Below are 25,878 nucleotides of genomic sequence, written 5' to 3' on the forward strand. Positions count from 1 at the left end.
CGCCTCTCCCGCCCTCCTGCGGTTTTTTTCTCTTTTCTTTTCAATGAACCCTTGTTTTCCGCTCTCTCATTAACTCCCTCAATCTCCCTGCTGTCTAACCCAAGACCACATCTTCTTTGTCTTGTTTTTTTACACCAACCCAAAGATTGTAGAGTTCTTTACACTTTCGAGAATGAATAACTTCTATCTGAAACTTTGGATCTTCGCTAAGGTATGCATTAATTTACCTTGGTCACTAAATGCAAAATAGAACTTTCTATTTTATTTTTACCTATTGCGATTCTTTTATAAAGAGAATGCAAAAATTCTTTGAATTAACAGCGATGAAAAAAATTATTTTATTCACCATTTTGAAACCGCATACATTATCGAATTATATTATACATAGAGATTGACAAGAAAATTTTACAAGAAAAAGGAAAGATTTATAAAGATTACAAAGGCTTGATTTCAATCTATCAAGAGAAAACTAAAAGGTAAGAGAATATTGTTGCTTATCTTTATTTACGGTGAGAGAATTTCTTTATTTATGGTGAGAGATTTTCCTCGAGTTGTTCGGCTATTTGCAGTTAATTTGAGGTAATTAGATTCGCCATTTGTTTGCCTTGATTTGTGGTGGTGAGATGTGAGGAATTGGGCTTGTTTTAAAGGTTTTGTTATAAAGGCTTAATTTGAGGTAAGAGAAGTATGGAAGTTGATTTAATTAGTTCATTTATGTTAACTTGGCGTAGTTGAAGTGTAATGGCTAAATTATAGTAATTATAGCTTAGTTTAGGAGTGAAATTACATTGTTGAGTTTAGTCGTTGGGGCCGTGTCTTTTAATGTTGATGTCTTTTAATGTTACTTTGAATATCATATTGTTGTTTCTGTTTGTTCTATTATCAATTACTCTTATTAGTAGATTATATATACACACACGCACACACACACTCACTAACAATTCAATCAAGTTTTTTTTAGGTTCAACTTTTGTGCATAATGTTAAATTTTGATTCTATGGGATTTGGAAGAAGTTAGGAAGATTTCATTGGACATTTGACATGTTTTGCTGAGTTTTTTTTTTTTGTGGAAAATATGAAGGGCTATTCATGAGAGTTTCTAAGTACATTGGAACCCAATTTCAAGCTTTAGGTGACTATTTTTGTAACATCCTGATTTATTTTTTACTTAAGTTTTTTTTTTTTTATCATGTTGGTTACTTGGATAAATTATATGAGATTTATGTTTTTGGCTAAGTTAAAATATGATTTAATTATTTGGAATTAAATGAGTTTTATTTTGGCTTGCATTTGGGAGATTTGATTAGCTGTGGAGATAATTACATGTGTTTATTGAAATTTTTTAAAAGAAAAATATATATAAGTATATATATTTTGAAAAATGATTAAGGAATTTATTTTTTTAAAGGAAAAAGGAAGAAGTTTAGTTTCTTATATATACTTATGGAAAGGTTAAAAAAAAAATAAAAAGAAAAAGAAAAAGAAAGTAAGTTTTTTCTCTCTCTCTCCTCAAGCCCACGCACACGCCTTTCCCTTCTTTTTTTTTTCTTCTTCTTCTTCTGTTCCTTTCAAATCCTAGTCGTCGCTGCTGATCGCCGCTTCGCCGTATCGCCGCCTCGCCAGCATCAGCGTCGTCCCGTCGCAGCGATAGAGCGTCGATCATCCGCCGCTGTCTCGCCGCCGCGCCCCTGCCGTCCAGTTTCGCTTCTGCCGCCGCGCCCTGCCATCCAGTTTCGTTTCTGCCGCCGCGCCCAGACAAGTCGACGTCATTCGTCCACCACTATCTTTTTGAGTTGGGTAAGAGTTGGATTATTATGGGCAAGGGTTGGTGTTTGAGTCTTTTTGAAGTGTCACTTGGTGTTGGAAACAATTTTAGTTATTACCCATTGTGTGGACTTTCAGAATTTTGATTTTGGAAGATTCTGGGGCATTGCTATCAAAGAAGAGACCATTCTTTTCAATGGAGAATTTTGGTTTGGGTAAGTTTTGTGTAAGTTAGTTGGTTATCTTTGGACTTGGACCCCGAGGATTTACTTAACTTTTGACTCACTTCCTAGGCCATAGTTGCTAAACTAAACTTGTGGTTAATGTCTTAGGGTTGATTTGAGTTTTATCCAAGGGCTATTGAGGAGTTATTTATGCAGACTTTTGAGACCAAGTTGAGGTAAGTGATACTATTATCGGTGCCTTCGTGCCAGGCGGCCTAGATTAGACTTTTTAAGTTAACTAATGGACTCTTGAAGCATGATTTTGTCATTATATTTTACTTGTTGCATGACAGTTATAAGTATTATGAGCATGTTTGAATTTCTAATCAATACTGATCTTATGTGAGGTGCATGAATAGACCAATAAAGCGGTTTACTGTCTCGCCTTGACGCATGTTTCATTTCAGAGGACCTACCAGTCTAGTTTCATATTTGACTGTGTGCCTACGGGCCGCTAGACATGCGTGAGCTGACATGTTTAAGTTCATGTTACTTTTATTTTCATGTTTCATGTTTGACGGTGTCCCTACAGGCCGCTAGACATGCGTGAGTCGATAGGTTTACGTTCATGTTATTTTCATGTTTGACGGCGAACCTACATGTCGCTAAACATGCGTGAGCTGACAGGTTTACGTTCATGTTATTTCCATGTTTAACGGTGTGCTTACGGGCCACTAGACATGCGTGAGTCGACGGGTTCACGTTCATGTTATTTTCATGTTTGACTGTGTGCCTACGGGCCGCTAGACATGCGTATCAAGGCAAGATAGTATGTCTTTTGGTTTTCCTTTCATCATAAAAAACCGATGTAGCTGTATAAGCCACGGGCTATTTTTTTTTGCTCGTAGATGTATAGCTTGATCCCGGTAATGGGATCACTTACTAAGTATTTTATACTCAACCTTTCTTAATTTATGTATTTCAAATAATGATAGGAATGGACCGGCGGGTGACGAGAGAGACCTGTGATTATGCCATATGGGACATGTAAATCGCTTCCGCTTAGTTTACGTTTTCAAACTATTTAAAAGTTTTGATTTGAAACTCAATGTTGGTCAAAATTTTATTTGTTTAAGTTGTTTTTTTTCTTCATTATTTTTGGGATCCCGAACAAAGGTTTTACTTATTTGTTATTTATTTTGGAAAACTATGTTTATTATTTTAATGAAATTTATTTTCCTCAATGGTCAAAATATTTTGAATGTAAATATGTAATTATGAATAACGACCCTTATCAGAGTACTAAAACGCCGAGTCGTTACAGTTGGTATCAGAGCCCCTGTTTTGGGGTTCTGTAGACTAACTTATTATGTATGTCCAGGTTGTTCCTTTTGTCCTATAACGTATTCTTGGTCGTCGCCATGTATGTCCTTTATGAAAAGTATTTAGGAAAATATGCACCTGAGTTAGTAGCATTTATGATTGCATTTGATGTGTTTTGTGCTAAAAAGAAAAGTAGCTAAGGGGTGGTTGGGAATAACTGTCAGGAAAAGGGGTTCATGTTAGGGGAAGAGGCAGTTATAGGGTTACCAGAAGGGGGCACGTTCCCTAAGAGCAGAATGGTTCATGTTAGCATTTATGATTGCATTTGATGAGGATCCACAAGTTCAGGACTCTCCGGTACTAGAGGATTCCTTGCTACCTAGGGACCCCTCAGGGCAGGGTGGCAACCAACCCAGACACGAAGTAAAGCCCAGCACACGACCACGCCACCACAGACGCAGACCACCCCCGTCGCTCCATCAGAGATTACCGATTGGGCAACCACTATTGGGAAAATAGTTACATCAGCTGTGTTGGGTAAGGTGAAGAACATGCTGGATGAACGACTGGCCCAGTTTGCGCAGTCCCATCAAACACCACCACCATAGGATCAGGTATCGCAAGTCCAGACTCAGATCATGATCCAGAATCGAAGCATGTTAGGCCTTTCGGTGGAGGCCAAGCATTTGCGAGATTTCAGGAAGTACAACCTCAACACCTTCAAGGGGTCACTAAAGGACCCTACCAATGTAGAATTATGGATATCCACGATTAAAACAATCTTTCGTTATATGAAATGCCCAAAAGATTAGAAGGTGCATTGTGCCATTTTTATGCTTACCGATAAAGCATAGATCTGGTGGCAGTCGGTAGAAAGGATGTTGGGTGTAGGAGGGGATCCAGTGACATGGGAGCAGTTCAAGGAGCGCTTTTACGCGAAGTACGTTTCTGCCAACCTGAGGTACAATAAACAGAAGGAGTTCTTGGAGCTGAGGCAAGGACACAGGTCACTGGAAGAGTATGACCAGGAGTTTGACACCTTATCCCATTTTGCCCAGGAGTTGGTCACCACGGAAGCTATACGGGTAGAAAGGTTCGTTCAAGGCCTAAAAGATAGTATATGAGGTATCGTGCGAGCATTCAAACCAACCACTCATGCTGAGGCACTTCGCTTGGCAGCCGAGATGGACCCACAATCAGGAGACGAATATTCACGAGCGTTTGGGGCGGGACCTTCCTCAAGTCAAAAGAGGAAGGCTGATCAGAAGGCTTTCGAGCCTCACCCCCATCAGAAAGTTCAAAGCTCAGACAGACCGCCTCGACATTTTAAGCAGCAGGCTGCCGAGGCGGGTATGGTGGAGAGAATGCGACCAGTGTATAACTCGTGTGGAAGACGCCACTAGAGTCGATGTTTGGCAAGCACCGGGGTTTGTTTTCATTGCAAGCAGGAGGGGCACTCGATAGATAGATGTCCTGCTAGAAGCACGTTCAGTTATGGGAACCAGTTTGTAAGACATGATCAGAGGAGTTTGGGTAGGCCTTAGCATCTGCAAGGTCGTGTTTACTCTACCACCCGGCAGAAGGCCGAGAAAGCAGGAACTGTTGTGACAGGTACGCTCCCAATCTTGGGACATTTTGCGCTAGTATTGTTTGATTCTGGTTCATCCCATTCGTTTATATCGTCGTTATTTGTTAAGCATGTCATGTTAGAACTAGAGCCTTTGCACTATGTGTTGTCGGTTTTCACTCCGTATGGAGAAATTATGTTAGCAAAGGATAAGATAAAAGCATGTCAGATTAAAGTAGCGAGTCATACCCTGGATGTGACTTTAATAGTCTTGGACATGCGGGATTTTGATGTGATTTTGGGCATGGATTGGCTAGCTGCTAATCATGCCAGTATAGACTGCTCTCCTAAGGAGGTGATCTTTAACCCTCCCACGGGAGCCAGCTTTAAATTTAAAAGGGCGGGGATCGTGGTCCTACCCAAAGTAATTTCTACCATGAAAGCCCAGAGGTTGCTTAACCAGGGTACTTGGAGTATCTTGGCTAGTGTCGTTGACAATAGAGAGCCTGAGGTCTCCTTGACTTCGGAGCCAGTGGTACGTGACTACCCTGATGTCTTTCCAGAGGAACTCCCAGGTCTGTTGCCGCATCGGGAGATAGACTTTGCTATCGAGTTGGAGCCAGACACAACTCCTATCTCGAAAGCTCCGTACAGAATGACCCTATTAGAATTGAAGGAACTTAAGGTTCAGTTGCAAGAGTTGTTGGATAAGGGTTTCATATGCCCTAGTGTGTCCCTTTGGGGTGCGCCGGTGCTGTTTTTGAAAAAGAAAGATGGGTCATTACGACTTTGTATTGACTCCAGGAAACTAAACAATGTGACAATAAAAAACAAGTATCTGCTTCCCAGGATTGACGACTTGTTTGATTAGTTGCAGGGAGCTACAGTTTTTTCTAAGATTGATCTTCGGTCGGCGTATCATCAGCTGAAGATAAAGGATAGTGATATCCCCAAGACTGTTTTTCGTTCAAGGTATGGGCATTATGAGTTCCTCGTGATGTCATTTAGGTTGACGAATGCTCCTACAGTATTCATGGACCTAATGAATAGGGTGTTTAAGGAATTTCTTGACACCTTTGTGATAGTCTTCATATATGACATTTTGGTTTATTCCAAGATCACGAGGAACATTTACGAAAGGTTCTAGAGAGCTTGAGGGCGCAACAGTTATATGCTAAGTTTTCCAAGTGCGAGTTCTCGTTAAAGCAGGTGTCCTTTCTAGGGCATGTGGTGTCCAAGGAAGGTGTATCCATTGATCCCACAAAGATCGAGGCAGTCACGAGTTGATCTCGTCATACCACAGTCGGAAAGGTACGTGGTTTCTTGGGGTTGGCGAGCTATTATCGTCGTTTTGTGAAGGACTTTTCCCGTATAGCCACCCCACTAGCCCAGTTGACTAGAAAAGGAGCTTCTTTATTTGGAGTAAGGCTTGTGAGGATAGTTTCCAAGATCTCAAGCAAAGGTTGGTTATTGCCCTAGTTCTCACCGTACCAGATGGAACGGGTGGTTTCGTTATTTACAGTGACGCCTCCAAGAGAGGGTTGGGGTGCGTGTTGATGCAGCAAAGTAAGGTAGTTGCTTATGCCTCTCTCCAGCTAAAGAACCATGAACTGAACTATCCCACACATGATTTGGAGTTGGCAGTTGTTGTCTTTGCTTTAAAAATCTGGAGGCACTACTTGTATGGTGAGAAGATACAGATTTTCACCGACCACAACATTTAAAATACTTCATCACTCAGAAGGCGTTAAACATGAGGCAGCGTAGGTGGTTGGAGCTAGTGAAGGACTATGATTGTTGATAACTTGTAGAAATACAAGTTATTTATACTGTTTTATTTAGATATTGCGGCAAAAAGAAAGAAAAGTTGCATCGATAGTATAAAAATTGGCTAAGAAATACGAGAATTATGAAATGTCGTCAATACAACCACTAACACCATTGCGATGGTAGAATAGAATGTTTCAGTTCTATTTTGTAGGAAATAAGTCACCACATGCGTTCATGGCTCAAAGACGAAATAAACAATGCATCTACGTCACATTGCGCCCATCAATTAAGAACGAAGAGATGATCAACGCAATGATGGCGCATGCGACAATAGATCAAGAGCTCTAGCGATCAACGCAACTTCAACCACATGTGGTAATAAAAAATAAAAACGCATGCGGCGATGGATCGAAGATGTAAAGAGAAACGAATTGTGGAGGATTCTGAAAAGTGTACAGTTGTCAGTTGTGCACTTCTGACCAGTTGATTGCGTAACAGAAGGAATCTCCCATTCCGCCATTTCATGAACTACCATAACCATATAGTGGAGACCCCAAATGCAAAGAGTCAAGCCTCGCCTATAAATAGCTTCTGCAAATTCACTGAAAAACATACATGTATACATAGAAACGTGCATATACTGATTCTGAGAGAGAGATTGGTATGGAGCGATTGTCCAGAGTAGATCTAGGAGAACCACGGGACAAGGTCGAGAGGTGTGTCTCCGAGCAGAGAATCCTTCCAATCCCCGTAGCTGAAGCTCTGTGCGAAGATAAATTCTACCAGGAAAGCAAGCTTGAGAGGGAAGCATTCCTCTCCACCAGTTCCACACGCCGGCAAGCACTATCTCTGTTCAGGATCTATGTCAAGACGTTGAAACTCTTTCTATATTTTTTTCTAATCTCTATTTCATCATCTGTATTCATCTTCTCTAATCTTTCATTCATAACATATATCAGACGCTTAATTTTAGTATTAAATGTTATGATCATCACCATTATCATCTCTGTCTCTTTCCGTTCATCCATAATCCATTTTCTCCATGATTTGTTCTTAATCCGTTGGGTAAATAGCAAGAATTAAGCAAGTGAGTTAATTGGTGTTAAGGAAATAATTAAGTTTAACTAAAGCATACTTGGTGGCATCTTCACCTATGAGAGCAGAAGTGAAGATATTATTCCGCCTATCGAGAAAAGGTTGGAAGAATGCATTAACTAAAACAAGAAGTACTTCCAGAGATGGAAACAACCTTACATTCATAATGTTCATCCCTATTTCACCATAGAGATATGGGAACGCGGCTGATTACTGAGAGGTGTACGCCAAAGGAAAGCAAAACCTTAGTTGCATCTTTAACGCAATTGATAAACTTGCAGTTTTTACTATATATTCTTTCTCTTTCTTATTCATTCATAAAGATTTGCCATCACATACATCGATTCTTTGTACAACTTCACAGCCAGTTCTCGACCTCAGTATCATGTATCATATTAGTTTAGAATTTTACTTTATTAATGCAATTTTATTTCATCGTAATTTATATTACTGTATAAACCCACATTCTTTATTCATTGTTAAAAACCGATCGCATATATCACAATAGTAGCGCATTAACGAAAACAATCCCTGTGTTCAATCTCGGATTATTCTGAGAAACTTGCATTGGAATTATACTTTGTTTCAGCGCAAGGAAACTCGTGACACGCACTACTATATCGCATACTACGAGCATATCATTAACAACGCATATATTTAGATGTAGTATCGTATAAAGTTGTCTTTATCGCAAAATAATTGTTCATTCATTCATATTCATATTTGTCCACATGCTTAAAGACATAAAAAGTATCGTACCAATTGTGAGATTTTGCTGAAGTCCCAGGCAACGACGCCAAACACTTGATGCGTTATTTTATTAAGTAGAAATATGGATGATATGCGTTGATGCATTTTGTTGTGCACTCAAGTTTCCCCAGCGGAATTTAAGTGTAAATTCCTCTGAGTTTCCTGGTAAGTCCAGGGTCGAACATAGGGACTTGTGAAAATAGATTGCGTTGATAATTATTTTTTATGAAAACTTTGCGGTAACGGGGAAAATAAATAAAGTGTTTGATTGTTGATTGCGTTGATTAAAAGAAATAACAAATGCGACAGAGTTTGGAAAGAGTTGGTAAACGAGAAATGCGATGAATATGCAGTGAACGGATTAAGAAAGATTTCGGCTAACATTCCCTAGAATGCATTCATGCTTTGTGATCATGCAACATGCATACAATAGTAAACCACCTCTCGGTGTGAATACCACGGCTTCTAAGGCTAGAACGCATGCGATAATTATGTAATAAGTCTACAGGGTTTACACATAAACTTCTATCTCTATTTATGCGATGACAACATGACATTCACATAAATATGTGACCACATAATATCATTCCCATTCCTGGGATGCATGCGATGCAAGTTGACAAACAAAGCTTACTCTAAGTCCCTATCTCTCGTTTATGCAAGCGTAATCTTGCTCTTTCGAGTCCAGATTCTAACCTAGCTCTCTCGAGACATTGGGTTTTTTCTTTAGACTGTCTCTCGAGTAACTCTAAAGAGTAATTTGCACAGCATAACAAGACAATCGCAAGCAATGAACTTTCTAAGTCATGTTAGCTTAGTTCTTCTCAACCTATTCAACTAATTTAGCTACTCATGCGTATTAAAAGAGTGAACATATGTAGAAATAGGACTTCCATTGAATAGATACGAAGATGAAGTACAAATAACAATGCAAGTATAATAAAGAGCCTGGTAGCAATTTCTTGCTGCCAGGCGTTTACTCTATTCTACTCGTGCTCTAAAGATATTCTCGCTCTCGTGAGAGTTGGCATGCGCTCTGCCCTTATGCCCCAAGGTTCTCTCTCAAGTTGCCCTGGGCGATCTCCAATGCCACCACTCTTCTCATGCTCCGCCTTAAAAATGAAAGAAAAACTATGAACAGAAGACGGTGAGCTGGTTATATCGTGAACTTGTCAACCGATCAACCCTTTTTTCTAAAGAATACACTTAGTATTTATAGGGCATCAATGGTGAAAGGCGGCTTCAATCTCCCGGTTGTATAGATGGGACAGCTTTAATTCCTGATTGTTGCGCCGAATGATTGTTGCCTATAAAGCTGAATGTACTTTGTGACCGTTATCGGCTGTCAACTTAATTTGGATTCGACTGTCATCAGCTTTCTGTCCCATCGTTCTTAATTAGCCTTTAACCTAGATACGCCCACTATGTTGCGTTGACCAAGTTGTGGCGATCCTTCTTAGGCGAATGTTTGTGAGCACGATCAACCCAAAGTCTTGCGGTGAAGTTGTGCTCAATCGATATTTTCCTATGATCGCAATCTTGCATTGCGTTAACGCATATTCTGCACACAAAAAAAATACAAAAATCAATAGTTCTAATGCACTGAACGCATGCGACGGCAATATTATAGAATTTATGCCTAATGGACGCAATTTAACATATTTCATCAACGCAATCCAACATTGTTTAAGAACTTAGTACTATGATAACGTGCATTTCTGCCCGTTATCTTACCCCCAAATTTAAACTATGCTTGTCCTCAAGCATAAGCTAAAGATTCCTTTAGCAAGTCCACCGCAAAGTTCTTTTCCTAGATTTATCAAGGATGCTTCATTCAAGCCCTATATACCAGAATTTTCTCAAGTCTTATTCAAGTCTCTTCTTAAAATATTTCTATGACCTAGGGACTGCAAGTTTAACTTTCAAAAGGACTTTACTAAATTCCGGAACATCGCATGATTTATTTCAAAAAGAAAATTTTTCACCGAAGTGTCAAATGATTTATCCTTGCACAAAATTTTTCTTTATTACTATTTTTTTCTAACCTTGCACTGATCCGAGTGCCTTGCCTTCGTTTTGGCTTGCCCCCACGGGTGTCATGCAGACATCCAACTACGAGCAATGCACTCTTTCTCAGACTAAACTCATACCGATTTGGCATTGGAGTTGCGGTCCTTGATTTATGCGTTGAGCCTGGTGACTTACTTTCGTTTTGGCTTGTCTCCACAGGTGTCATGCGGACATCCAACTACGGGTAAGTGCCTTTCACAACTTAACTCTTATCAACATGGGTTTTCCAGTGCGTTGACAGTGGAGTTGTTATTCTCGCATGTTTTTTTTTTAAATAGCAAGGTCGAAAATAAATACCTCACCCCCAAATTTAAAATGCAGCAACGTCCTCATTGCCAAAAGATTAAAATAAGTCATGCAGTGGTCATAGAATTCATTGTAAAGAAAGTTGGAAAACCCCTAACTTCGAGAAATATTTCATGAGATGACTTTTTTAAGATGAAGTTGACTCTAATATATACAAAAGAAATAGAAGCATATTTTTCATCATTGAAATCATACTTGGCAAAGAAACAGAATGCGGTGACTCACGAAATTTATCTATGTCAAATGATTGCGGTGATTAAAGAGGATGCGGTGATAAAACTTTGAAGATTAAAATGCAATGTGATAGTGCAAAATTTGAAATAAAGATAAGGAAGAGTACACCCCCCAAATTTTATACATTCGCCCGCATTGCATTGAGTATCCATCTTTGCGGCGATCTCTCTTCTTTGGATTCTGGTGATTGAATAGGATAAGTGCTTCTTTGCGTATCGTCTCCGCAATCCAGTGCTTCGATGGTTGTACGAAAAACAAAGAGAGGGTCAAATTATTTTAAACAAAATAAAAATTGTTATTGTAATTTTTTTTTTTTGTAGAAATAACGATAGTGATAGTAAAATAAGGATAAATCAGAATTGAAAAGCTAGTGAAAATTCCGAGTAGTGGAGAAAAGAATTGAAGATTTGAGGTTTCCCAAAACTTGCGTCCCTGAGAACCACCTACTTCCTTCTTTATTTAAAGTCTCCTAGTTGCACGGAGTAGACTTGGCGATGCTAGTCTTCTCCATGGTATGCCTTTACTCGTTGTCTATTGACTTTGAATATGTTAGTTCCATCGTCATTTGATAATTCCATCGCGCCATGCGGAAGTACTTGTTGAATTATGAACGGTCCGGACCAACGCGACTTTAGCTTTCCCAGGGAGAGTCGTAGACGTGAATTGAAAAGCAAGACTTTTTGCCCGACTTGGAGGTTCTTGCCGCATATGCGTTGATCATGCCAGCGCCTGGTGCGCTCTTTATAAATTTTCACATTCTCATATGCGTTGTTCCTCCATTCTTCTAGCTCGACCAGTTACATTTTTCGCGCCTCTCCTACCTTCTTTAAATCAAAATTCAGCTTCTTTACCACCCATAGTGCCTTATATTCCTGCTTCAAAGGCAAGTGACACGCCTTACCAAATACCAGCGCATAGCGGGACATACCTATGGGTGTTTTAAATGCAGTCTGATATGCCCATAATGCATCGTCAAGCTTTGTTGCCCAGTCTTTCTGTGAAGGCTTTACTACCTTCTCAAGTATCAATTTAATTTCTAGATTGGACACTTCAGCTTGATCATTCATTTACGGATGGTATGTGGTGGCCACTTTATGGAGGATATTGTACTTGCGCAGCAGCTCCTTGATATGGTGATTGATAAAGTGTGATCCTTCATCACTTATGATGGCACGGGGAGTGCCAAAATGAGTGAAGATATTTTTCTTCAGGAACTGGGAGTCTACCGCCGCATCACGTACAACGCATGCTATTGCCTCAACCCACTTAGAGACATAATCAAAGGCTAATAAAATATAGTGTTTACCATTCGAATGGGGGAATGGTCCCATGAAATCAATTCCCCATGCGTTGAATAATTCCAGCTCCAAGATAGTGTTCATTAGCATTGCGTACTTCCATGAAATGTTGCCTGTGTGTTGACACCGATCACATTTCATTACATAGTCATCCGCATCCTTGAATAATGAAGGCCAAAAGAATCCACTTTGCAAAACTTTGGCTACAGTGCGTTGTCCTCCGAAGTGGCCACCATATGGTGAGTCGTGACATTGTGACAACATGCGTTGTTGAGCAGCATCTGGTATGCATAATCGAATGATTTTGTCTGCATCTCTTTTATGCATATTTGGCTCGTCCCAATAATAGTATCTGCATTCATTCTTGAGCTTCTTGCATTGACGATAGGTGTAATCTTCAGGAAATTGTTCACAAACCAAATAATTAACGATGTCCGCATACCAGGGCAATTTTTCCATGTGGAACAGCTGCTCGTCCGAAAAAACGACACTCACTTTAGATTCATTGCGGTCAACCTCGGGATTTTTCAGTTTGGACAAGTGATCCGCAACTTGATTCTCTGTCCCCTTCCGATCAATTATCTCGATATCAAATTCTTGAAGGAGGAGAACCCATCTGATCAACCTCGGCTTTGCGTCTTTTTTTGTAATTAAATATTTTATTGCCGAGTGATCAGTGTGAATGAATACCTTGGTACCAAACAGATATGCCCTGAATTTCTCCAACACAAAGATCACAGTTAGGAGTTCTTTCTCAGTGGCGGTATAATTTATTTGAGCAAGGTTTAGAGTTTTACTCGCATATGCGATGGAGTGCAAAATAGTTTTCTTCTTTTGCGCTAATCAGCCCCCATCGCGTACTCGCTTGCGTCGCACATGATTTCAAATGGCATTTTCCAATCCGACACAATTAGTACGAGCGCGGTAATCAGCGCATCTTTTAATATTCTGAATGCGTTGAGGCAGTTGCTGTCAAACTCAAATTTTCGGTCCACCTTTAGCAACGCACTCAGTGGTCGTACAATTTTAGAAAAGTCCTTGACGAATCGTCTGTAAAATCCAGCGTGCCCCAAGAAGCTTTGCACAGACTTCACACTGGTTGGAGGTGAGAGTTTTTCAATTGCTTTAATCTTTTCTTTGTCCACCTCCAACCCTTCCCGGGAGACTTTATGCCCCAACACTATACCCTCTTTCACCATGAAGTGACATTTTTCCCAATTGAGCACCAGTTTCGTCTCTTCACATCTTTTCAGAATTTTCTCCAAATTGGCCAGGCAGACTTCATAAGTTTTCCCATAAACGGAGAAGTCATCCATAAATATTTCCATAGAGTCCTTGAGATAATCTAAAAAGATCGCCATCATGCACCTTTGGAACGTGCTTGGCGCATTGCAGAGGCCAAACGGCATGCGACGAAAAGCAAACGTCCTATATGGGTAGGTGAATGTGGTATTGTCTTGGTCTTCAGGAGCTATCATGATTTGATTGTACCCAACATATCCATCCAAGAAGCAATAAAAATCGTTCCCTACTAATCTGTCTAACATTTGATCGATGAATGGTAGAGGAAAGTGATCTTTCTTTGTGGCCGCATTCAATTTACGGTAGTCCATACATATACGCCATCCAGGGATGGTTCTTTGCAGTATTAATTCATTGTTCTCATTTGGGACTACCATATTATACGGGGCTGACCCACGTTCTATCTGCAATAGGATAGATAATGCCCGCATCCAGCCACTTGATAATCTCCTTCTTGACGACGTCTTTCATCGCAAGGTTGAGTCTGCGTTGATTTTCAATTGTTGCTTTGTGGTCGTCCTCAAGACGAATGTGGTGCATGTAGTACGCGGGGCTAATTCAACTACTGTTAGCGAGCGTCCAGCCAATTGCTCGCACATGTTTCTTGAGAATGCTCATCAACGCATTCTTTTGATCTTCGTTGAGCATAGGGAAAATTATCACTGGCAGCTTCTCATTCTGCCCCAGAAATGCGTACTAAAAATGGATTAGTATGATCTTTAATTCAAGTGTTGGTGGTTCCACGAGGGAAGGTTGCGTTGTTTTTCTTTCTTCCATCGGCTCTACTTCTTACATTGCGGTCATCTCTTCTACCTTGTTTGTTTTTGTTGCGATCACATTGTAGGTAACAACGGATGCGTTGGCATCCTCTTCATCAGACTTTTTTTCTTCAATCGAATTCAGGTCATCATCAGAATCTTTTAGGTCTTCCTCGTTCGAGAATTTCATGGCATGAATTATGTTAAATTTGAGCTTCTGTCCATTTATGCTTAAAGTGATTTCTCCCTTGTGCACATCAATTTGAGCACTACCCATTGATAGGAAAGGTCGCCCCAAAATGATGGGCACATCTGTGTCGGCTTCATAGTCTAGGATGATGAAGTCAGCTGACAAAATAAATTTATCAATCGTGATCAGCACATCCTTCACTTTACCTTCTGGATGAACCAGAGACTTGTCAGCCAATTGGAGAGTCACCAATGTGAGCACGAATTGCCCCACATTTAATTGTCTAAAAATTGACGGCAACATCAAATATATGTTGGCCCCCAAATCACACAGGGCTTGCCCAATATAGATTCCTCCTATGGAGCAAGGAATAATGAAGCTCCCAGGATCGCTCATCTTTAGTGGGATAATGGATTTGGAACTTTGCGTTAATACCACCGTGGCAAATTTTTCAGTGCCTCTTTTCTTGATTACCAAGTCCTTCATAAACTTGGCATAGGCAGGAATTTCCTCAATCGCTTCATTGAAAGGAATGTAACATGTAATTGTTTTAACATAGATAAAAAGCGTTGGTACTGTACCTCTTCGTTTTTCTTCTTTCTTAGCCTCTGAGGGAAATGTGGTAACTAGACTTTCACGGTTCCCGTCACATTTGACTTTGAGGTCGACGCAACCTTAGGTTTCACTACTTCATTTTCTCTTTTTTCTTCTTGCGTTACCACAATCTCAGGCTCAGTTGCGATGGAAGTTATTTTACTATGCTCTTTTTTTCCCCCTCCACAGTTTTTCCACTGCGTAATGTCACAACCTGACATTGCTCCTTACCTGATCCCCCTGGGTTGGGTGGAAGTTTTGTAAAACTTGGCAGCGCCCCTTGCGGTCTACTTTTCAGCTCACTCGCAATCTGGCTCATTTGTAATTCGAGGTTGCAGATGGACGTAGCCTGACTTTGAAGCACTGTCTCATTTTTCTCTATATATTGCTTCAACAGGCTCTCCAGAGAAGAAGATTGTGTTGGTTGTTGTGAGCTACTTGCTTGATTGCTCTGTTGACCGTTGTTGCATTAAAAAAATCCTGGTAGCCCTTCTTTTTGCGCCACCGGTTGAAAATTTTATTGTTGATTCTTCCAAGTAAAATTGGGGTGGTTTGTCCATATCTTGTTCAAAATTTTTCATAAGCTTTCTTCGTCTTGCGTTCTCGGTAGGTGGAAAATACATTTTCATGAATTTCTACATTACCTGCTCCCAATAAGTAATCTCTCCTGGTTCGAGCGAATAAGCCCATTTCCTAGCCTGATCACAGAAAGAAATTAGGAACAACATTAGTCGAACTTCTTCAACAGAGATGTTCGAGAACATAAAAGTATTGCAGATTTCAATAAAACTTCGAAGGTGTGCGTGTGGGTCCTCGCCACGCCTTCCTCAGAATTGACCTGCAGTCTGGATCATCTGCAGCATCACCGATTTCATCTCCAATCTGCTTTCGTCGAGGGTAGGTCTCATGATTCCCGAAGAGAAATCATAGAGGTTTGGCGATGCATAGTCTCTAATGGGCCTATTGCGATCGTTTTCCGACAGAATCGGATTCGCCATGACATTATTATCATTTGGTGCTCCTCCTCCATGCTGCTCTGCCATCTCTTCTTTATCGGATTGTAGTTGTTGTTGGCGGTCTCTCAATCTTCGTCTAAAAGTCCTCTCAATCTCCAGGTCGTAATTCGACAGAGATTGAGAGTCCTGCAAAGAAATCAAAAAAAAAATTATCGTTAACAAACTATTTTGCCGAAGTCCCCAGCAACGGCACCAAAAACTTGATGCGTTATTTTATTAAGTGGAAATATGGATGATATGTGTTAATGGATTGCGTTGTGCACTCAAGTTTCCCCGGCGGAATTCAAGTGTAAATTCCTCTGAGATTCCTGGTAAGTCCAGGGTTGAACACAGAGACTTGTGAAAATAGATTGTATTGATAATTTTTTTTATGAAAACTTTGCGGTAATCGAGAAAATAAATAAAGTGTTTGGTTTTTGATTGCGTTGATTAAAAGAAATAACAAATGCGGCAGAGTTTGAAAAGAGTTGGTAAACAGGAAATGCGATGAATATGCGGTGAACGGATTGAGAAAGATTTCAGCTAACATTCCCTAGATTCGTTCATGCTTTGCGATCATGCAACATGCATACAACAGTAAACCACCTCTCGGTACGAATACCACGACTTCTAAGGTTAGAACGCATGCGGTAATTATGCGAGAAGTCTACAGGGTTTACACATAAATCTCTATCTCTATTTATGAAGAATACACTTAGTATTTATAGGGCATCAATGGTGAAAGGGGCTTATCTCTCCCAATTGTACAGATGGGACAGTTTTAATTCCTGATTGATGTGCTGAATGATTGTTGTCGATAAAGCTGAATGTACTTTGTGACCGTTATCGACTGTCAACTTAATTTGGATTCGACTATCATCAGCTTTTTGTCCCATCGCTCTTAATTGGCCTTTCACCCAGATGCGCCCACCATGTTGCGCTGACCAAGTACGATGATCCTTCTTGGGCAAATGTTTGCGAGCACGATCAACGCAAAGTCTTGCGGTAAAGTTGCGCTCGACCGATATTTTCCTATGATCGCAATCTTGCATTGCGTTAACGCATATTCTGCACAAAAAAATAAAAAATCAATAATTCTAAAGCGTTGAACGCATGCGATCGCAATATTATAGAATTTATGCCTAATGGAAGTAATTTAACATATTTCATCAACGCAATCCAACATTGTTTAAGAACTTAGCACTATAATAATGTGCATTTCTGCCCGTTATCACTTCAACAAACAAACGAAAGCCACAAGATGAATTCTACGATCCTACAGAGCAAAGAAAATCAACACACTTCCAAGACTACATATTCTCAACCTTAAACCTCCACAAACACACAAAACCACAAGCTAAACTCTAAAAGAAAGATAACTAATCTCAACCCATCCCACACAACATTCAAAATTCATAAACTTTCATAGACAAACAAAAAAACTCCAAGTTGAACTCTAAAACAAGTATAACTAATCTCAACCCTCCCCACCAACATTCAAATTTCATAAACATCCACAAACATACAAAACTCCAAAAAAAAATATCAAAATCCAGTTGTTTGGCTATCATAATTGTAGGATAACCAACAATTCATTATCATAAAGCTAATAGTAGGAAATAACTACTTTGCTACCATAACTGCATGATAGTATATTGACCAACTAGATAATGAAGTAATCACATCTAATTCGATGGTCATTTTCTCTGTGATCGTATCATATCTTCAATCATTTTTTTAAATTTCTCCCATTGTCTTCATGATCATCTCTCATTTGTTTTTTAACGTCTTCAAGTTTCTTAATCTTTGATTGAGACTGTTCGACATTGGCTTTCAATTCCTTCACCTCTCTACTTTCATTCCTTGAATAAATGACAAACTCGGTGAGTTGTTACCCCTTTTTTACTTAGGCTTAGGACCCCAACCTAGGCTTTTTACATGATTGGATCGTCTACCCAAAACCATTTCACAAATTTTGTCCTCTGTTAGTGGTTAGGAATCTTCTGGGGTGGGGTTGGATTATAGTTCTAACATTTGGTTCTGCACATATTAATTAAGTGTGTAAGTATGAGTGACTGAACTTACAAATGAAAACTAAAACAAAATTGATTACTCATATTTCCAAACGTCTTAAACCCATATGAAGCTAATCCCAAACGAACATTTCGGGGATCTAAAGCGGAATGAGAAAATTCATGATCAAAATGTTTCCACCCCTTTTACATCAGCTAGTTGTCGTAACACACCCTCCGTTTCAACTCGCTTTCAATGTGAACAATCGCTTTAATCTTGGTATTAATGAGAAATGATATAGTACCTTATGTGAAATTTTTTTACCTTTGTCATCATTAACTTTGTACTAAGACTCACCACAAATTGGGCATTGCTGTAAATCTACAAAATCTTTCCAATACAATATACAATCGTATTTGCATGCATGAATAGACTCATAACCTAGGCCTAAACCACACAATTTTTGCTTAGCTTCATAAAAGGAAGCAGGTAGGGTGTCGGTTGGAAATGTTGCTTTTAACCGTTCTAACAACATGTCAAACGGTTTGTTACTCTATCCGTTTAGAACTTTGATATGCATCAACTTCACTAAAAAGTTCAATGATGAAAATTCTGAACCAGGGTATAGTTCATTACGTGTTTCAACCATTAAATCCTCAATTAAGTTTATGGTATATCTTTCTCGACCATTAGAAGGCATTTCATTCTCGATCCTTTCTTCATTTGCATCTTCGTTTTCAATTGGAACTTATAGATTATTTATAGAATTCAACATTTCATTTTCTTCAACATCATTACACTCTATGTTTATTCATCATTATGTAATGAATAAGTTGTATGACTTTCAAAACCTCTAGATAAATTGACTAGCTCTCCATGATATACCCATTCACAGTATGAGGGGGATATTTCCTATGTTAGTGATATCACTCCACACACTCTAATGACTCCAACATTGAATTCATACAATTCTTGCATGGGCATCTTGCTCGTCTGGAATCATTAACATGAAACTTCGCCACATCTAAAAATTAGGATACTCCTTCTCTATACTTGACCGAAAATTTATTTCTAAGTTTTATCCATTCTTTATTCATCCTTAAAAATAAACCCTTTCTGACCAGACTTGTAATCCAAGGTAAATTATAATCTATGTTTGATCCAAAAATTAAGAATTTGATCAACAAAAAACTAAACACAAAAACATTATCAAATGAGCTTTAAATAGTTATTAAACAAAGTCTAAATTAATTATTAACTATATGAATACTATACTATTTTCATCAACAAAACTCATCTAATTGATTAAAGAGAAAATGACATTATAAAAATTTGATTATTCTTAATTAGTTTTAATAATAGTGAACAACACTCGAAGATTCAAGGACATATTCAAAATAGAGAGAAAGTAACATTCTTCAATTTCATTATCTTTTTTTCTTTTCTTTAGAGTACTACAATTCATGCCGAGAGCGCGTAGAAATTTAAAAAAGATTCTTAATATATTAATTAATTTTGATTAGTATAATAAACCCAGGAGCGAAGATTGGTTATGAACATAATTTTCCATTTGAAAAAGCTGGAAATTATCCTAAACAGAATCCATCAAACACAACCATGAAAAGAGAACAAACAAGCCATGATTTCACCATCATAATCCTTAAACAAACCTTCATTTCACCATCAAAATCCATAAACAAACCCTCATTTCACCATCAAAATACCTTAAACACGACCATGAAAGAGAGAGATTACTTGTCTCGATCGAAGAAGGTGCACATTTGATTACATTCAATGGATTACCTGTGTTGGTCAATGATGAATTCCAAGATGGCGTTCGACAACCCAAAAACTAAAAATTAGTTGACGACCCAATGCTTAAAATTAGTTGATGGTCCAACGCGTTTGACAGTCTGAAGGCAACATTCGACGACATTCAATGATTGTACACACATCGTTCGAGCGGAGGGAGGGGATCGGAGAGCGTAGAAGAGGAAAGGGTACGGAGACGTCTAGATTTCAGATATGATTCATTTCAAATTTGATATAAGGTTACTAACTCCCGACGTGTATAATGTAACTGTCAAGGGTTAGTACTAACTCTCGATGCCTAAAATTAGGGTTGTCAGGAGTTATGTATAATTCCCAATGATTGTTGTACGATGTCTGGAGATATTATATATGAAGGTGAAGGAACTCTTAAACAAGAGAACCGTTGAGTAGAAGCAGATCGTTCCAAACCCATTGTGAAAGAATAACACATTTACATTTAAACAACAACAGTTATGCGTCATCAAGTAAATTGCAGCATGCTCTTTAGTTAAATACAAAAGGATTGAGTAAGACATACCTTTAAAGAACTTTTCTTCAAGTATTCCCTGGTCTCTGTGTAGTTAGCATAATTGTCGATACAACCAAGTTTAAGGCAGAGGATCATTGTTGCTCAACACAGAGATCCTTACTTAGTTGAAGTAGCGCAACAAGTGAAGATAGGACGGGGTGGTGAGTTCTCCGTGTCAGCAGATAATGGTCTTACTTTTCGAAGACTTTTATGTGTACCAGTAGACAGTGACTTCAAGAACGATCTGTTATGGGAAGCTCATAACTCCCTATTTTCAATACATCCTGACTGTACCAAAATATACCAGAACCTAAAACGTTGTTACTGGTGGAATAACATAAAAGTGGAGATAGCAGAGTTTGTCAGTAAGTGCTTGGTGTGTCAGCAGGTAAAGGCCCCAAGACAAAAGCCAGTAAGTTTGTTGCAACCTTTGAGCATACCGGAATGGAAGTGGGAGAATATCTCGATGGACTTCATTGTAGGTTTGCCGCAAACCGCGAAGGGTTTTACAGTAATTTGAGTTATAGTGGACTCACTCACCAAGCTGACACATTTTATTTCAGGGAAGCCTACATATTTAATGAATAGTTGGGTTCAGTTTTATATGAAAGAAGTGATAAGATTGCATGGGGTACCAATGTCCATTGTATCTGATAGGGACCCCCGATTTACCTCCAGCTTTTGGAAGAGCCTTCAGGCAGCATTCTATACACATTTGGATTTTAGTACGGCTTTTCGCCCACAAACTGACAGTCAAACTAAGTGTTTAAACCATACATTGGAGGATATGTTACGTGCTTGTGCGCTAGAGTTTGTAAGGAGTTGGGACTCTCACCTACATTTGATAGAGTTTGCCTATAATAATAGTTATCAAGTAACCATTGGCATGTCATCGTTTGAGGCCCTTTATGGGAAGAGTTGTAAGTCACCCGTATGCTGGGATGAAGTTGGTAAGCGGAAATTACTAGGACCTGAGTTAGTACAAACCACGAACAAGGCAATACAAAAGATCAGGACTCAAATGTTGACGGCTCAAAGTAGGCAGAAGAGTTACACTGATGTTAGGTGTAAGGATCTTGAGTTTGTGGTAGGTGGAAAGGTGTTTATGAAAGTGGCACATATGAAGGAAGTGTTGAAGTTTGGCAAGAGGGGTAAGTTGAACCCTCAGTTCATCGGGCCATTTGAGATCTTAGAGCGAGTTGGCCCTGTAGCCTACCGGTTGGCCTTGCCCCCATCTCTTTCTGCAGTTCACAATATTTTTCATGTTTCCATGTTGAGGAAGTACGTAGCAGACTCATCTCATGTTGTGGATTATGAGCCTTTGCATTTAAATGAGAACCTGAGCTACGAAGCGGAGCCCATTCGAACCCTGGCCAGGTAAGTAAAAGTTTTGTGCAACAAGGAGATAGATTTGGTGAAGGTTCTTTGGCAGAATCATCAGTTCAAGGAAGCAACATAGGAATGCGAGGACAACATGAAGGTGCATTATCCTAAGCTTTTTCAGGATTAGAACTTTCGATGACGAAAGTTTCTTAAGGGGGGTAGAATGTAACATCCTGATTTATTTTGTAATTAAGTTTTTTTTTATTATGTTGGCTACTTGGATAAATTATATGAAATTTATATTTTTGGCTAAGCTAAAATATGATTTAATTATTTGGAATTAATTGAGTTTTATTTTGGCTTGCATTTGGTAGATTTGATTATCTATGGAGATAATTAAACGTGATTATTGGAATTTTTTAAAAGAAAAATATATATAAGTATATATATTTTGGAAAAGGATTAAGGAATTTTATTGGAATTTTTTAAAAGAAAATTATATATAAGTATATATATTTTAAAAAATGATTAAGGAATTTGTTTTTTTAAAGGAAGAAGGAAGATGTTTAGTTTCTTATATATACTTATGGAAAGGTTAAAAAAAAAAGGAAAAAGAAAAAGAAAATATGTTCTCTCTCTCTCCTCAAGCCCACGCACGTGCCTTTCCCTTCTTTTTTTTTTTTCCTTCTTCTTCTTCCGTTCCTTTACAAACCCTAGCCGCCACTGCCGCTGATCGCCGACTCACCATGCCAGTGCCAGCGCCGTCCCGTCGCAGCGACAGAGCACCGATCATCCGCCGCTGTCTCACTGCTGCGCCCAACCGTCCAGTTTCGCTTCTACTGCAGCGCCCAGCCAAGTCGATGTCGTTCATCCACCACTGCCTTTTTGAGTTGGGTAAGAGTTGGATTATTTTGGCCAAGGGTTGGTGTTTGAGTCTCTTTGGAGTGTCACTTGGTGTTGGAAATAATTTTAGTTATTACCCATTGTGTGCACTTTCAGGATTTGGATTTTGGAAGATCCTGGGGCGTTGCTAACAAAGAAGAGACAATTCTTTTCGACGAAGAATTTTGGTTTGAGTAAGTCTTGTGTAAGTTTGTTGGTTATCCTTCGGACTTGGACCCCGAGGATTTACTTAAGTTTTGACTCACTTCCTAGGAATTGTTGCTAAACTAAACTTGTGGTTAATGTCTTAGGGTTGATTTGAGTTTTATCCAAGGGCTATTGAGGAGTTATTTGTGTAGACTTTTGAAACCAAGTTGAGGTAAGTGATACTATTACCGGTTATAAAGTTAACTAATAAAGTTAAAGTTAACTAATGGACTCTTAAGCATGATTTTGTCATTATATTTTTCTTGTTGCACGACAGGCCTTGACGCATGTTTCATTTCAGATGACCTACAGGTCTAGTTTCATGTTTGACGGTGTGCCTACAGGCCGCTAGACATACGTGAGTCCAAAGGTTCACGTTCATGTTATTTTTCCATGTTTGACGGTGTGCCTACGGGCCGCTAGACATGCGTGAGCTGACAGGTTTACGTTCATGTTACTTTTATTTTCATGTTTCATGTTCGAAGGTGTGCCTATCACTAGACATGCGTGAGCCGACAGGTTTACGTTCATGTTATTTTCATGTTTGACGGTGAGCCTACAGGCCGCTAGACATGCGTGAGTCGACAGGTTTACATTCATGTTATTTCCATGTTTGACGGTGTGCTTACGGGCTGTTAGACATGCGTGAGTCGACGGGTTCACGTTCATATTATTTTCATGTTTGACGGTGTACCTACGGGCCGTTAGATATGCGTATCAAGGCAAGATAATACGTCTTTTAGTTTTCTTTTCATCATCAAAAACCGATGTAGCTGTATAAGCCACGAGCTATTTTTTAGACCTGTGATCGTTCCATATGGGACATGTAAATCGCTTCCGCTCAGTTTACATTTTCAAACTATTTAAAAGTTTTGATTTGAAACTCAATGTTGGTTAAAATTTTATTTGTTTATGTTTTTTTTTCATTATTTTAGGGGTCCCGAACAAATGTTTTACTTATTTGTTATTTATTTTGGAAAACTATGTTTATTATTTTAATGAAATTTATTTTCCTTAATGGTCAAAATATTTTGAATGTAAACTTGTAATTATGAGTAACGGCCCTTATTAGAGTACTAAAAAGTCGGGTCGTTACAATTTTAATTGCTAATTTGCACTATCATTATGAACCAGTGTATATGTAGTTGCAATAAATCTCTTTACTTTATGAACTAGTACTATGTCTTGATCATCATAGTGCAAAGAAACTTTAAGAGGGCTGACAAATGGAGACGGTATATCTATGGTAAAGTTGTTGGTTACTAATGAACCATACTTTTTCTTCTATTGCCTATTGTTGTTAATCTTACAAAACTTCAAATGTAATAGTTGAAAGTAATTAAACTTTTCATCGATTTCCTACTTCTTTGGTGTGCTCCATTTTAATTTAGTTTGTTCCACAAGTTTTTCTTTTCATGCCATGTTTTTTTATTCTGTTATAATTATTTTACAATATATTGAATTCATCAAATAATTATGTTATAGGACAAAATGGAGAAGATACATCCACCACAACAAGCCAAAGTCAAAGAAATTTTAAGGTTGACACATGGAAAAGGTGCATCTAACATAAAATAGATTCCAAAACGACAATAATGAGAAGTAGTAGATTATATTTATAACACGTTTATCTTAAAATTTGTGTTTTTTTCTAGAGTATTGAATTCGATTGATTGTTGGAACACTATGACTATCTTCTGTGTGATTTTCCTTGAGTGATTTTTGGTTTTTATTGAGTTTCTTTTAGTTCATGGGACTTATCAATAGTTTTGATTGTAAGTTGTCTTTGGTTTTGATATTGGAATATGTGACTTATAAATAATTTTGTTCATATGTATTTGTTATGGTTTCATTTCTTAGCAATATCTTTGATTTTGATATTCAGGATCCTATTTTCATAAAATTTGGATTTTGATGTTGGGTTCTTATTTTAATGAAGTGTTGTGACTACCCTGCACTTATGATAGTCGTAGATTAGTTGTATTGATAAATTGTTTAGTTATTCGTGTGTTTGATAAATCACGTTAGAATATAACTAAGGAGTTGTTATTAATCTTTTCTTTTTCTTAGACAACATTAGTTGCTTGGATTGATAACTTTTAAAAGTATTTCTTTTTTTGAAAAAAACTTGTTGAGATTGTTTTATTAGATGTTATTGTTAAGTTGTCTATTTTTGATAACTTTGTTTAATTGTTTGTTTGTTTGATAAATCATGTAAGGATTTGTCATTAACTTTTCTCTTCCTTTCACAACCTTAGTTGCTTGGGTTGATAAGTTTTTGTTCATTTCGAACCCCTATTGTTGATTTGTTATGTTATTTATTCTTGTTTATTTATTTGTGTGTTTGATAAATCATTTTAGAATGTAAGGCGTGTTATTAGTCTTTTTTGTTTTTTGCCTTTTGACAACCTTAGTTGTTCGGATATATAAGCTATTGTTTTTTATGTCTACTGAGTTTATTTTAGTTTACATGTTCCATTACCTTTGTAGAGTTTAATTGTTTTTGTTTAGCAGTTTATGTTGATAAGTTTAGTTTGAGTCCTTGCTACTTGAATTCTTTAATCTAATGTGCTTACTTATTTCATTTTTTTTTCTCTTTATTTATTAGGTTTTATCTCGATGGTATCCAATATAAGATTACTCTTTATTTAATTCAGATGAAAATTCAAAGAACTTAAATTGGTAGTTCCTCTTTTTGTTTCAATGGCATGCTTTGCTTCAAATGACTTAGGTTGGAAATTTTGTTTTGTAAACGTATTTTCGTAAATCTTTCGAATGATGTAATTTGATAATTATAACTTAGGTTTATATACCTTGAGATCATTTAAAAAAGATCAAACTAGGTTTTGAAATATTGGTGTTTTCTTTCTTGTTTCGATAACAATGCTATGCTTGAAACATGTATCTTTAATTTTATTTGTTTTTTTGTTTA

General features: G+C 38.2%; 1 long non-coding RNA gene across 1 annotated transcript; it reads left to right on the plus strand.

Annotated features, from left to right (window-relative positions):
• On the plus strand, positions 1-25,714 carry LOC150036757 (uncharacterized). Its single transcript, XR_016528900.1, has 3 exons — positions 1-211; positions 24,432-24,504; positions 25,555-25,714. It is a non-coding gene; the product is annotated as an uncharacterized LOC150036757 (long non-coding RNA).
• The last annotated feature ends 164 nt before the right edge of the window (positions 25,715-25,878 follow it).

The sequence above is a fragment of the Benincasa hispida genome, chromosome 4, assembly GCF_027475165.1.
Source record: "Benincasa hispida cultivar pf3 chromosome 4, pf3_genome.v1.1, whole genome shotgun sequence".
Taxonomy (NCBI): domain Eukaryota; kingdom Viridiplantae; phylum Streptophyta; class Magnoliopsida; order Cucurbitales; family Cucurbitaceae; genus Benincasa; species Benincasa hispida.